Raw genomic sequence first — 14,977 nt, forward strand, 5'->3', positions numbered from 1 at the left:
CATACCATTAAAAATGAATGTCAATTGAGAACCGTCCGGCGTCAAGTCAAATGAACAGAAAACGTATTCAATAAGAAAAAGACAAAACGTCATACGCAGTTTCCCGCAAAACACAGACTTGCGTCAAATTTGTTTGACGTCGTATGTTATGACGTCACGTATTGATATCAATACAATCACAAGTTACAACTGAGGCGAAACGAAAAGCCTGACAATATTGATGATGCGTGGTTTTTAAAAATCATGGGCAACAGGCACAGAAAAGGAAAATTTAATGAGATTCGAAAGGCAAGAAGAAAGGAGGCGACAGCCAAAGACACAGATGATACTGGAAACGTCACCAACAAAGAAAAGAACAGAAACGCAAATGATGCAGTCGCTGCTGGCGGAGACCAAATTGTTATTAAGACCAAGAAAATAGATAAGTTTGCAAAGGGACAAATGAATGCTAATCAGGAAAAGGAGCCTTTGAAATCCAAAGCGCACAACTTGAAAACTGGCTCAACAAAACCACCAGTGACCAACAACAATGCTCGAACATCTCGAAGAGTAAATGTCGCAGAAAGGCTGAACACAAACGTAAATGCCGATGAATTTGAAAGGAAGGTTTTAAAGATCTTCAATAAGTCTGAAAAAAGGAAGAGCCCTGATAAACAGGTAACATTTCTATTTTATGTCTTACATAAATTTTAGGATTTTATCCTGAAATTTGTCGGTTATTGATATTCATGATAAAGCTTACATATTTATTTGGAAGACGATTGAAATATAGAAAGAGACATGCCGCTATTGCCGTATTGGTATTTTTTAAGCAAACACATTTCTCCTACTTTTTGAACTTCGACGATATACTTGACGTCATTTAAGTTTAACGTAATAAAATGGCACTTGATGAATAACAACCATTTTTGTAGTTTCATGTATTCTGAAGAGGTTGCGTTTATCGGAATATAGATGGATTGAAAGAATCACAGCAGGAATATCAATAATCATTTTTTTTCTTCTCAATTTAATCAAAAAAACTTTCGTCACATACTAAGTGAAGTCCATTACTGGCAATTGTGTTGATTTCTTTTGAATGGAAATGCACTTACTATCACCAAAACCTTGGTTTTATGCTAAATGTACGTACACTTTTTGTGACAATACGTGTTTGTTAGGACTAATGTATTCTTTGGCATTTTTCAATAGTATTTTTTTGACATACATATTTATAATAACTATATACCTTACTTACGTGCTTTGTGCGTTACATCCACACAGCAGGAACTCTCTAATGAGATCTGCCAGGTATTCAGTGACGTAGAGAGGATGAAGGTTATTTTCGGGAAGGACCCGGTGTCCGGTAAGATCCGCCTGAACCCGAATATGCGGCGTATCGCGGATGGCTGCACGGCACTGCAACTGGCCATCAAGGCCAAGGCCCCAGACACAATAAAACTTCTCCTGGACAGCGGTGCAGACGTCGCATCCACCGACTTCGTAAGTCTATGATGATGATGATGATGATGATGATGATGATGATGATGATGATGATGATGATGATAGTTCTGTCGCCGAACTGGTGTTATCAACCCCGTTTCTTTAGTTTCTCCTAAGTCTTACAAATTAGAGGTGATATTTTACTCAAATGACAATGAAACATGATGCACCATGCACCGCTTTTGTTTTAATATTTTGTTGTTTTATTTCAACGTAATCTTCTATTATCACAGAAAGGAGACAACGCTATCATGACGGCGATCAAGGAGGGCCAGACGTCCGTTCTCAACACGCTGTGGCCGTACCGAGGCGCCACTGACGTCAATCACGCCGACATTGTAAGTACTGTGTTTTACTTTGATTATGAACATATAAAACTTAAATACGCAAATGGATGTGTTGCATTGTAATTATATATATTAACACCTCAACTTCCATTCCTTAAATGAACTGTTTTTCGCGGCAATTGCGTTTATCAATCGATGAACGCAACATCTTCGGATATGTTCGGATCGCAATTCAACGCATAACAATATAGTTTCGGACTCCACACACTTTTACCAGCCCAATTGCGTTCATACCCCGATAAATGACATCAACCTCGCAATTCATTCCTTAAGTATTACTATCAGCCAGCTGAACGATCGATTTCGTGACTTGCCAAATTATAAATCACAACTATTTGTGCTTAAACAATTCTTGTTAGTAGGACTATTAAGGGCTAGGATTTGTTAAAACATAGAACATGGACGCCATTGTCATGTCATATCCACTTAGATTGGTCGTTAGTCTTATTAATGTTTATGTCATCAATACGTGCTGATGTTATATGCAGGCAGGACGGACGGCGCTGTGGCTGGCAGTGGAGAACCGATGGGAGGCATGCGTCAACTTCCTTTTGCAGAACGGCGCGGACCCGAACATCCTCGCACAGGTGAAACCGCCACGCAGGCAGAAATCTAAATTTAAACATGGAAGTGATTATGAAATGTCATCTGAAACATCAGCAATAATATTCATATAAGTGTACCATGACTGGGAGTGATTTCTTGTTTAAATATCCACATAAACACCCCTATCGTAATGTAACAAGTATAATATGAATAACCGTTCTATAACCACCGTGCGGATATATTATAACGCTATTCACTTATACCTCAAGCTAGTTTTTTAACATTGTCCATGACAACATAGTACAAACCAGTAACGTCACCCACAACCCTCGCAATTGAAAGAGGGCTCGTGTTAACACTGATTAAATAGGCGGTGGAAATGCAAAATGATATGGGTCATGAAAAAAATATATTTAATTCCCATCACTTGTAATACATTTGTCAAATAATTTGATATTTAGAAAATATACCTGTTCTCCATTTTCGAACACTATAGAGCAATGAGGCTGTGCGTTCATATTTATCATGGTTAAATCTCTGATGAATGAGAATGCTTTTCTCAAGACAGAAAGAGTCGTTGTGATAAAATGTATATCAATACATTTTGAGTACATTTTAATCCAAAACGAGGCTTCCAAGTTTTGGCCAAAAATTCAATGATGCAAAACATTGTCATATTGTATATCAAATATCCTCGATGCCAACAACATGTAATGCACCTTCGATCTGCCCTTAAAGGCCGGCGATTCTACCTTGATGAAGGCGGCACGCGTCGGCGACATTAAGATCGTCGAGAGGCTTATCAGGGCTGGAGCCGACCCCTTCATACCAAACCAGGTAGGCGACCCCTTCATATCCAACAAGGTAGGCGACCCCTGTATTACCGACCACATCGCATCAATCAGGTAGAAAACCAATGCATAACGAACCAGGTAGGCGACTCCTGCATAATCGACCTCACCATATCAACCGGGTAGTCGACACTTCATATCAACCAGGTATGTGACCAATTCAGTTCCAACCAGGTAGGCGACTCCTTTATTACCAATATTACCAACCAGGTAGGCGACTCCTGTATTACCAACCAGGTAGGCGACTCCTATAATACCAACCTGGCTGGCGAATCCTGTATTACCAACAAGGTAGGCGACTCCTATATTACCAACCAGGTAGGCGACTCCTGTATTACCAACCAGGTAGGCGACTCCTGTATTACCGACCACATCACATCAACCAGGTAGGTGACCAATTTGGTACCAAACAGGTAGGCGACTCCTGCATTACCGACCACATCATACTGGTATCAACCAGGTAGGCGACCATTTCATTACCAACTTGGTAGGCGACTCCTGCTTTACCACCCAGGTAGGCGACCAATTTATTACCAACAAGGTTGGCGGCTACTTGATTATCAACCAGGAATGCGATCCCTGATTTACCAACCAAGTAGGTGACCTATACATTACCAACCAGGAAGGCGACACCAGATTGCAACCAGGTAGGTGACCAATCCATTACCAAGCAAGGAAGGCGAGTCCTGCGTTACCAACCAAGTAGGCGATGCCTACTTTAACAACCAGAAAGTCTATCCATTTATTACCCCCAAGGTAGGCGAGTACTTAATTTACAACAAGAAAGGTGACTTTTTCACTTCCAACGTGTTAGGCGACTCCTTCACAAGCAAACAGGTATGCGATTGCTGTATTACAAACTAGGCAGGCGACCACTTTATTGCCAACTAGGTAGGCCAAACTTCATTACCCATCAGTTAAGCGACCCACTTTAAACCGTAAGTATGTTAAAAATGACTGAAATAAACAATTGAAGTAAATACACAATTAAAATAAACTTTTAAGGCGATGATGCTTTCGAACATGTAAATACAAATGTAAGTAACTAAGCGCTGACATCCGGCAGGTAGAACTATTATTAATGAATTAGATTTAAAAAAAATTGTGATGTCATTTTCAATATTCCGGTAAAACACGTATTGTGTTGCTGTTTCTGTCGAATGCTCCTTATTTTGGTTAAATTCTCCCACTTACCTGCAGGACATGCAGACGTGCACGACCCTGGCGGTGGACGGGAACCATCGGGACGTGACGAGATTCATCATTCGCTCCCTAAAGCACGCACTCAGGCCCGACTTCCTCGAGGTATGCCATCCATGGAGGAATGTATACATGTACTCCATAACGAATTGAAGCCTCGGACATAAATGGTCCCGTGTAGATATTTCTATTTTTATGTTTCTACAAATGTATTACAATACTGGTTCAGTTTATTATTTCGGACGTAGTGTAAATATTCGAAAACCTTGATAAAAGCGTTTGAACTTTGCGCAAAATTGACCTTTTACCAACAAATACATACGCCTGTTTACGTATGTAGACTTAATTCCCCCAACGTTTCGATATCGAACAATACATTTCCTCATATATAGTGTAGTGATGGTATTTCGGTGGATATTTCAGATGACGATGACCCAACTTGAGGTACTAGAGCCCAAGACGGAGTACATTTGGTTGCTGGAAGTGTGCACAGAACTGCCCGGGTTCCGTGACTTTTTCATCAGCCAACAGGTGGCCAAGTTCCTCCTGAAGGTCTTGCTAGGGCGGGCCACGGGCTTGGAGGGCCTACATGTGGCTATCGGAATCTTTCAGCTAATCTTCTGTGCCATGTTCCGCTTTAACGTCGACTACGCGGACAACGGCTTTGTCTGCCAATTTATGCATTTCAAGGGGCCGGAGAAAGCCGTGACTTATATGCAAATCTTCAGCAATGACAACAGCAAAACACAGACCGTGGAAAATAGCCAGTCCATCGTGCTATTCCTGCCTATGCTGGGACTGTGCGTACTTGCCGAGGGCCGGGTCTGGATTAAACAGCACTCCATTGTCCTGTCTGAGTTCCTGAAGCACTTTCAGAGAGACAAACTGAAAGTATACCTGGCAGCATACACGGACTTGCACTGGTGTATCTCAAATGACCGTTTTCCCTACATCGACAGCATCTGGAAACGGTTCTTTGACATCGTCGAGCGCGCAATGAATGTGCAACGGCAAAAGAATATCATGGAACTTCTGCAGGAGGAGGAGGAAGAGAAAATGAGAGAGGCTAACAAAAAACTTAAAAAACAAAAATGCAAACCAACGAAAATTTCAGAATCACCAACTACTGAAATGACTGTTTGTGAGTCGATTTTTGGATTGCCGGAAGACTCCCCAACTAGTTCAGTAAAGAATGACTGCAAGGACACAAACCTGATTTTGGACCTTTTCCGGTATGAACCAACTAAGGAAGCACAGGCGACAGTTTGTACAAATGGGAACGCGGCTCCCAGACCCCACGTCCCGGGGCATCAAACACAGCAGCGCATTGAAACAAAACCATATTCAGCATGCACTGACGGCACAACTGCCGCACAAATGACTAAGCAAGTGGATATATCAGATATCCTTGAGAAAACTCCTGCTGGGGAGGACTGGACCAAAGTTCAAAGCAAGAAACATGGACACAAAGATAAACAAACAAGCGAGCTACGACATGGTTTTGAGCAAACTCCTGCAACTGACAGACAAAGGGTGCATCAAAATAAAAGCCCGATCAAAAGAGTCAATAAAAAGAAAATTCAAAAGCCTGTAACTCCCAGTCTTGCACCAAGGGTTATGAGTCCAACTGTGGTAAATGGGCACACGAGATGGGCAGATGTCGCAAAGGGAGCCATTTGTACTCCACCGGAGGGTCATGCTGTGAAGCCGGCAGCCGCTTCCACACCAAAAAAAGAGTCGCTTGTAGAAAAAGAATTTCCTTCTCTTAACGGTACCGCTGGAACGTCCGCGCCGGCGAAAAACGACAAAATTACACCATCCGGCGACAAGAAACGCCCTAGCAAGTTACTGTTCAACTTCTACGAGGTAGATGCTCAAAAGGTATCCCAGCCCAATGCCGGCTCGACGACCGCCTCGCAGCCACCACAATCGATAGAAACACGGCCGATTGGCGACATGATCGAACATGAGCTGGCACAGCAGACCGAGCAAATGTCCGGCGAATGTTTTATGTATGACCCCGAATACGTAGAAACTGAAGATGACGTTGACAAAAATGGAGATGTAGTAGAAGACAAACATACACTTGTACGTTGTCACGGGGGTTCCCCGCAACAAGAAACTGGCGTTCAATGGTTGAAGGAACTTTCGGTCAGCGAGGACACAGATGTCACCGATGATATCTCAGATGATAACGACGAAGTGGCAACCGATCCTGAGGGGGAATATAACACGGATGAATTTGAAATTGACCCTGTCATACTGCTTTTGGAGAAAAATCAACGCGAGTCCATTGATATTTTCGAGGAATTCAACACGATTAGAGAGAGTGATCCGTTTATAGCATTAGAACCAGTACCAGAAAGTGAACGCTGCTGTCCGCTCCCTAACGCTCTCGATGTCCTGTTCGCCAACCCGGGACTAATACCGCATGTGTTTGAGGAAGAAGCCGAACACGCCATAGAAAGAGATTTCGAGACGAGCGACAGACGTGTTCCAAAGCAACATCTGTTTGACCTCCCAAGTGCACAACTTCCTCCCATGCCAGAGTTGAAACTGGAGCAGATCGACATAGTCCCTCGCGATCCTGCAATTCTCGGGAGTGTGCATATGACCTCCAAGCCGACCGTTAATGCTGCGACAATATTAAGTGAGAAAATCCAGGACACCGCTACCAACCAAGACGATGTGCAACCAGACCAAACTCCACAGGTAATGCGGAAGCATATTCCGCTTATGGTAAACAACAGTGAGTTGAATGTGGTTTCTGACGTGTGTGGCGTATTTCAACTCCCAAAGCCGAAACCTACCAACCGAGAACCTGGTCTTCCAGTGACAAATTCGGCGTTTGGCCAGCAGCTCCTCAGGAACGCATGTCGGCTAACCGACCAGCAGGACCGGGAGGAAGATAGCTTCTTGTGGCCGGCGGACCTCGGGGGCTCGCCATACGGTGAACCGGCAACTAGCCATGGACAACCAAAGTCGGATTTGTTCTTTCCCAGCTTTCATGATGAGCAGCAGAGAAGTTCCGCCAGTTTCGAGGAAGCCTGTTCTTCTGCCGCCAAGAAAATACATGACATACAGTTACAGCAACTCCAACTATTTTACGACCAACACAGAGATGAGATTATGAACTTCAGCACGAGCGTGCACGACGATTTTGTGCTCAATGCTCAGATGATTGGGCTTGGTGTTGATGCAATCAGAAAGTTCATCAACGGTGAGGCAGCTGTAAGTGAAATTAAACACCATGTGTCAAAAGAAGAACCGAATGTGCGATGGGTATGTCCTCTCCCTTGGCCACAATCAGACCAAAGGCGCAATATCAAAGTCACCAGAAGTGTTGGAAACACAGCGGATGATGTCAAGTATACGCTTGGAAAACCGGCTAATGTTGTTGATGAGACAACGGTTGAACCTCTCCAAACAGCGCAAAAACACAGCCCATCTGTGACGATGGTTCCCGGTAAGTCTGCCATACAGCGCCCCTGCGTCCAACAAAGACCACAGTTTGCTCCTCTGCTGTCTAAACCTCCGGGACTGGTAAATTCTCCGTCGTACAGACAAAGTCTTTTAAATACCTCAAGCTCTTCCACCAACGATAAACCTCCGATATATCAGGAACCAGCACAGTCGCCTATGACGAGCAGTCAGTTTACTTCAGCACACAACAGTAAGGGGGCGGGCAGTACATATCCTGTCTCTGAGATTGAGGTTCAACAATCTCAACAACGACTATCCACCAAGGTTGAACAGACGGCAACCTCTCATGAGCAAACACGTGTATGTGCAAGCGTCCAACCTACCCAAACCTCATTCACGTCAACTAAAGCGTCCGGCAAACAAAATAAAATCTCAGAAAAGCAGCCAACAGCTCACACTATGTCCAGTGCTCAAACTACACCAGAAACGAATAATAAAAAGGCTACAACGCCACCTATTACCACAACATGGACTGTCAGCACTACTGGTTCAACCAACCAAAGCACTGTCAATAATGTGTACGGGATGAACCAATGCGCAAACCTGACACGGACAACCAACACGAACATTCCGTCACTTCTGGCATTTGACGCTCCCGAAATGACATCTGGTCAGAATTGTCTTTCGCAGACAACAATAGCTCCTAAGCAGCAGCAGCGGCAACAGCGGCAGCAGCAGCAACAGTACAACCAACAACAACAGCAGCAACAGGAACAACAACAGCAGAAGCAACTACAGAAACAACAAGAGCAACATCCATACCAGAAACAGCAGTTGCAAAATCAGTTTCAATACCCGTATCAGTACCAAAGGCAACAGCAGCAGTATTTCATTGCAGGACAGCAGCAGCAGCAGCAGCAGCAGCAGCAAAACCAAAATAGACAGCAGCCCTGTCAGAATCAAAACCAATATGTCAACCAGCAGCAGTACCGAAACCAGCAGTACCGAAACCAGCTGCAAAATCAAAACCAGCAGCAGTACCAAATGCAGCAAAACTATAACGCAGTTTCACAACCGCAGCAGCAGCAACAGCAGCAGCAATCACAGCAAACTGGTTCTAGTTCTGACATACTAGTGATTCAGGCGCAGCAGGCAGCGATGACGCAGGCTATCATCCAGAGCATCAATGCCGTGTACCAGTCCATGGTCATGTCCGCGCGACCCCGCAGCTTGCGCTGGTCCGCGGCGCTCCAGCGACTCCGCACGTTGCCTCTAGACCGTCTGCTGGTCATCGACCGGATTGTCATCCCTAAATACGACGCTGACCGTCTCTACCTTACTTTTCACAGGTAACACGGCTTTCTTGTGGTTTAAGGTAATACCAACCCCAATGATTGTGATGACGAAGAGGTGTTGAATCTTTGATATTCATTTAAACAGTAAGGAAATAAATCTTATAAAAAAACTTCTGAGATTGTTTTTCTCGAAACATATCTGTTCTTAGCGTTGCTTTGAAAATAAACATGTATGGGAAGTATTGCTTGATAATAAGACAAACATTTATATCAATCGCTTGATCATTGTTTAAAGTATTTACGGGTTTTTGAATGTTGGGAGATAATTTTGGATTTGACAGACTTATCTAAGTTAGTTGGTTGGTTGGTTAGTTAGTTAGTTACTGTGCGAAAGTTGCGCTTCTAGTTTTGAGATCGTGTGACTGTCAGCATACCGTTGAAGATGGATGGCTGTGTTGACCCCCATACCTGCTTTCTCAGACCACTAGGAATGTCTGCGGCAACGATGCCGCTGCCATCTCTTGGGTGACTGTGTTCACCAGCGATTTTGGTGGAAAGATCATCCCTCGTGTTGATTTTCGCATCGCACAGTTTGTTGATACTGTTCCAGTAGCGATCATTCCGTATGCTGGTGTTCAGGCTGTATATATATGTAGCAATTTAAATCTAGAGTCTGCCTCCTCTGCTATTCTTTGTGAACCGTATATTTACCAGCGCGTTGTGGTCTTTATATACTGTGTTGAACTTACAGATTGAAAGTTCTTTTTACTGAGTTTCCAACTGTTGATTACCAGGAATGTCTTAATTGCATTAATTAGGACTCATCATAATTGTTTTCAGAATAATTTGCAATCAGTTCGGAATTATTATCAGCTAAAAGCGGTACTAACGAAGCTCTTGTTTGTCTGTTGAAAAAACTTTGCCAATTACATATTCGTGTTCCAAAGAAAACATGATAAACTTAATTAGATTTTAGCAATTTTTACTGAGAGTTGGAATTACATTAACAACAAACTGTGTGTGCATTATTAAAAAGGCATATTCAGTTCTACAGCGTAGAGAATAGTGAATGTTAAAGCAATGGAACTTTAAACCCTTGGCTCTTTATTGTTTGACAGATCATTTCAGTTTGCTGACTGATGTTGGAATAATATTAACTACATTTTTCAGCTCGGGCGCGTCTATCCTGGGTTACCTCGTGGACGGGACGGAAGTATCGGTGAAAATGGTGACCCCGGAGTACATCCGCGCCGTCCCCAATCTCCCCACCAAGCTTGAAAACCTCCGCAAAATGGACGACTCGCAAGAGTACTTCATACTCAAGTACAAGGTATACAAAACACGCACCCATCTGTCTACCCTTTAAAGATGCACTCTTACTCCCAAATAAGATGCACCACAATTAATACAATTGTTTTAATTCACCGAAAAGGATGAATAATTAACGAAAACAGTGGTTTTGTTGAAGGATACCGTGTTTAATTGAAAGAAAGGTGCATAAACCCCGATATTTCTACCTTAAGAGACGATATTTCATCACTGTGAATCTTTTATGACCCACCGGTCATTTAATGTCTGTGCGTTTTCAGCTATTAAATACACGGTTTTTGCGTTATCAGTAATTAATATTTTCCATAAATGCATTATTTAGTAAGTAGTTAAAGGTTTATCACTCAATATGTATTGCTTTTAAATACGAGTATCACTTTAAAGATGGCGTTTGGTCCGGAGATGTACAAGTGGTGAAACTTAATAAGAGTAATATATTTGACTTGGGTTTGAACATACATGTTCATGATACGCTCACTAACAGGTTGATGTTAACACTAATCTTTTATTTCCAGGAGTACGCGATGCACGAGGGCATTTTGTACGTCACCAGCGAGCTGCACGAGTATACACTGGCTGAATATTTCGCAAAACAGGTTGGTGTGGACAATTTGCTGCGCCAGCGGATGATGTTTCAGTTGCTGCGGGGAATGCAACGTCTCCACCAGGACCACCTGTGTGTGCACGGGGAAATCAGGGTACAGCTCATTCGAAACACACACAAGTTTATAGTTTCTTTTATATATTGCTAAACTAACGTTTCAAAATATAGATTCATTCTACCTTCCTCTCGCAAGATTCATAAACTGCGAGTTTTTATAAATGAATCGTGAACACAAACTTACGCCATTAAGCTCGATCCTAGTTATGATGGCCTTCCACTCCACACTTCAGCCTGGGAACATCGTTTTGGACGCGCAGGGCACTCTGAAGGTGACGGGGTACGGGATCGGTCGAAACTGTGACAGGGGTGCTCCACGCGTCGTGTACTCGGACGGTAGGAGGTTCAGTGGCACCCGCCTCTTTTTGTTGCGTTGTTTAACTATTAAAAGTATGACCATCATAATGAAGAGGATTCAACCAAGTTTGTTAGAAATATTTAAGTGCAGGGATAATATTGCATGCGCAAATTTTATTAGCGAGTTGTTTTTTTCAGAGGATAAGTGCTGGCAGGCACCGGAAGTGGCGTTTAACACACAGAAGTCTTCATTCAAGTCCGATATTTTCGTATGTGTTTTTGTACAATACTAGTCCATGACTACTTGTACCTATTTAACATCAACACCTCAGTACGACTCTTGTATAAAGGACCATTTTTATTTTTTAAATAAATTTACCATCTGTATTTGATGTTAATATCTAAATTTTGCTCGAATCCTTACTAAAAGTTAAGTGTTTTCTATGTTCCACTCTGCCAGGTCCCATTAACCCTATCTGCCCTTCCACATACAATATAGGTGACTGGCATATTGCTGTACTATATCCTGTCAGGCGGGCGGCACCCGTTCGGCAGCAACACGGAAGAGATACTGCAGAATCTGCGGGGGATCACGCCAGCCCTGACCACCCTGTGCGAAGTCGGGGAGGAGGCGGCGGACCTGCTCGTCACAATGATGGCGCCAAACCGCACCGAGCGGCCCAGCATCAGCATGGCGCTAGGGTAGGTAACCAAGCCAATGGATTTGTGCACAACAGTTATCTATTATTGCAATAGCTTTACGCACGGAACAGCAAGCATTAAAAGTGTGAGAGTGAATGTTAAAAAGAGCAGAATTTGTACATTTTAAATGTTTATAAGAATATTTCATTTAATTACCACGTTAAGTATTAAGATACTTCTCTATTTGCAGACACCCGTGTTTCTGGGGCATGGAGAAGCGTTTCCGGTTTGTGAATATTGTCGGCTCGGACATCGTTTGGGAGCTGAAGCACGGGTATGGTCACTTCCGGTCTATCAACTGAAGTAGCAGGACATTCTTTATTTTGTATCGTAAAGATGAGGCAACATTTTTAACCGGAACTATCTTCAGTCAGTGTCATAGTCTCACAAGTTGCATTTACCGTTTTCATTCCAGACCCGACGGAAAGCGTGAATCCATGTTTGAAGTTTTGAACACCGTTAACAACTTTAAGATTGGAAAATGGGTAAGGCCGCATCAGAGATTTCCTCCTTGAAAGCTACTATTTTCACTTTAATATTTAAAATACAATACAAAGGGCCGGGTTACGATACCGTGTGGTAGAATGTTTTAGAAAACAACCAGGCATCCAATCATCCGAAGGAAAGAACAACAACATTCCTTTTAACAATTATTCATGTCTTTGAAGTCGTTGGATGGTTGTGCTGTGAACAATGTTGATACTCGTGTTCAGACATATCAATATGAGTGTAATCTCGGTCCATGGTTACGAACTGTCTCACTCAGATTCAGAAAAATGTTGTTGTTGTTTTTAAATGTGTACAGCATTGTAAACATTATATTTTTATTTCAAAGTGGTAATACACACAGCAGGGTTCATGATTAACCCTCTCCAAGAAGAAGAAAATAGTAGTTTTGAGTGTTGAGTCTGAACTCTGATTTGAGACTGTCGGTTATCATGACCCCTGTTGTCGGAGATGACTCGCGTTTGCCAGTACAAGACCATTCTGGCATATTTATATACATGTATCTATCTCTCTGTGTTCAGACTGAACAATTGGAGGGTGATCTGTTGCGGGAGATGACGGGCTATCGCCAGTACAAGAACACCCTGGCCGACCTCGTTCTCTTCGTTCACAACTACTGTAACCACAAGGAGAAACTGTGAGTAAAGTTCCTACATATAAAATGCCGCCGATTTCGAGAATTGTCCCATAATATAACTTTTAAGAGTGTTTGTTTACCATCAGTTTGCTCCGTCTATCACAATACTTTCGTCATTTCTCACATTTAAAACATGTATCTTAATGTCCTAGAAATTCTGATAAGGACCATGGGGTCTCCAACTTAATGCCACGTCCTATCATTTTCCGCCGTTGCAGGTCAGAGCGGGCGCGTGCATGCGTGGACGAGCCGTGCCAGTTCTTCCTCCGGAAGTTCCCTTTCCTCTTCATGAACGTCTACCGCGCCGTTAAGCGTTCGCCCAAGCGGAACAAGACCTGCTACCTCCCCTTCTTCTGAAAAGGCATTGTAGCTCGGGCAGGGGTTGGGCTAGGGAATGTGTATAGTGGAAGGAGGCGCTATATTACGGCATATTAGTATATTAATCTTCGGATACAATTATTTTATTTTATGGAACTCCCTGTGTCAACAAGGGTCTTTCAGTATATATATGTGTTGGTGGTTTTTCAGTAGGATTAAGTAGTCATTATCTCAACCGTTTAATCAAGTTGACTTTAAGTTGATCTCAGTGTTACGATGTCGGCTTTAAGAGTTTATAAACCAGTATAAAATTAATCATGTGCACCCTGGTAACTGTTTTTGCATTTTGATATAACTATATAACTATTAATTTATCTGTGATAAAGACGTTTTGAAAATTATACATTATACATGGATTTGATAGGAAATTATTTAAATATACTTTTACATAGCTTTTATATTTTTGTACACATTGGGCCGATTATTCAGAACTCTGTTTAAATTAACAATATTGTTAACGTCATCGATGTTAACTTGCAAATATTTACAGCTCTGGAAGTTTAACGGATGCACTTGTGATCTAGAGTATTTCTTCTAACAGGATTTGAGACAACTGTTTCAGCTGTACTTGTTATTTTCAAATAAGCGGGTACATCATCAAATAGTTCACCTTTCAAAGTTAACAATTAAGTTGTTAATAACAATGTTAACTGTAAACAATGATCTGAACAATCGGCCTTGTTTTGCAGTATTATAATATTATCTTTTGAATGAGTGCTATTTTAATAGCGCATATTTCATGCTTTTTAGGAAATGTTGTATGGATAAATAAATAAATAAAACAGTTTGTTCATAAATTATAGTTGTTGTTTGCTTATTTTTTCTGGGTTTGCTAATTTTGCAAACGCCAAAAAAGTGAATCAATCGTGAATTCCTAGAACGTGTGTAGTTTTTCGCAACTTTCGCATAGTTTTACTTTTAAATGAGAAGTGAAATACATATTTGTTTTATATGCATTCCGGTTGTTTATAAAGATTAAGTTATGAAATAAAAAATATTTTTTCACTTTTTTAAACAGTGAAATTATTATTTTTTTTTTTTTTAAATTAAGCCCGTTCTGCTATTCGAATCAAACATCATTGCGCACAGGAATGAGACATTGGCGTGAACACAAAAAATAACTACTTTACATATGGCTACGCTGTAGTAATCGAAATATATATAGGTGTGGGTGCTCATTCGGTGAAATTTATTACGATCTTACCATGAAAAAACAAATAGGCTCTATATATTAAGCCTCGTTAATACCAAAAGTGAATGATTCATTCCTGGCCGCGCTACTCGTGAAATATAACTTTGGTGCTCACTCTGTGAAATATATA

Source organism: Mya arenaria, chromosome 8 (assembly GCF_026914265.1).
Source record: "Mya arenaria isolate MELC-2E11 chromosome 8, ASM2691426v1".
NCBI lineage: Eukaryota > Metazoa > Mollusca > Bivalvia > Myida > Myidae > Mya > Mya arenaria.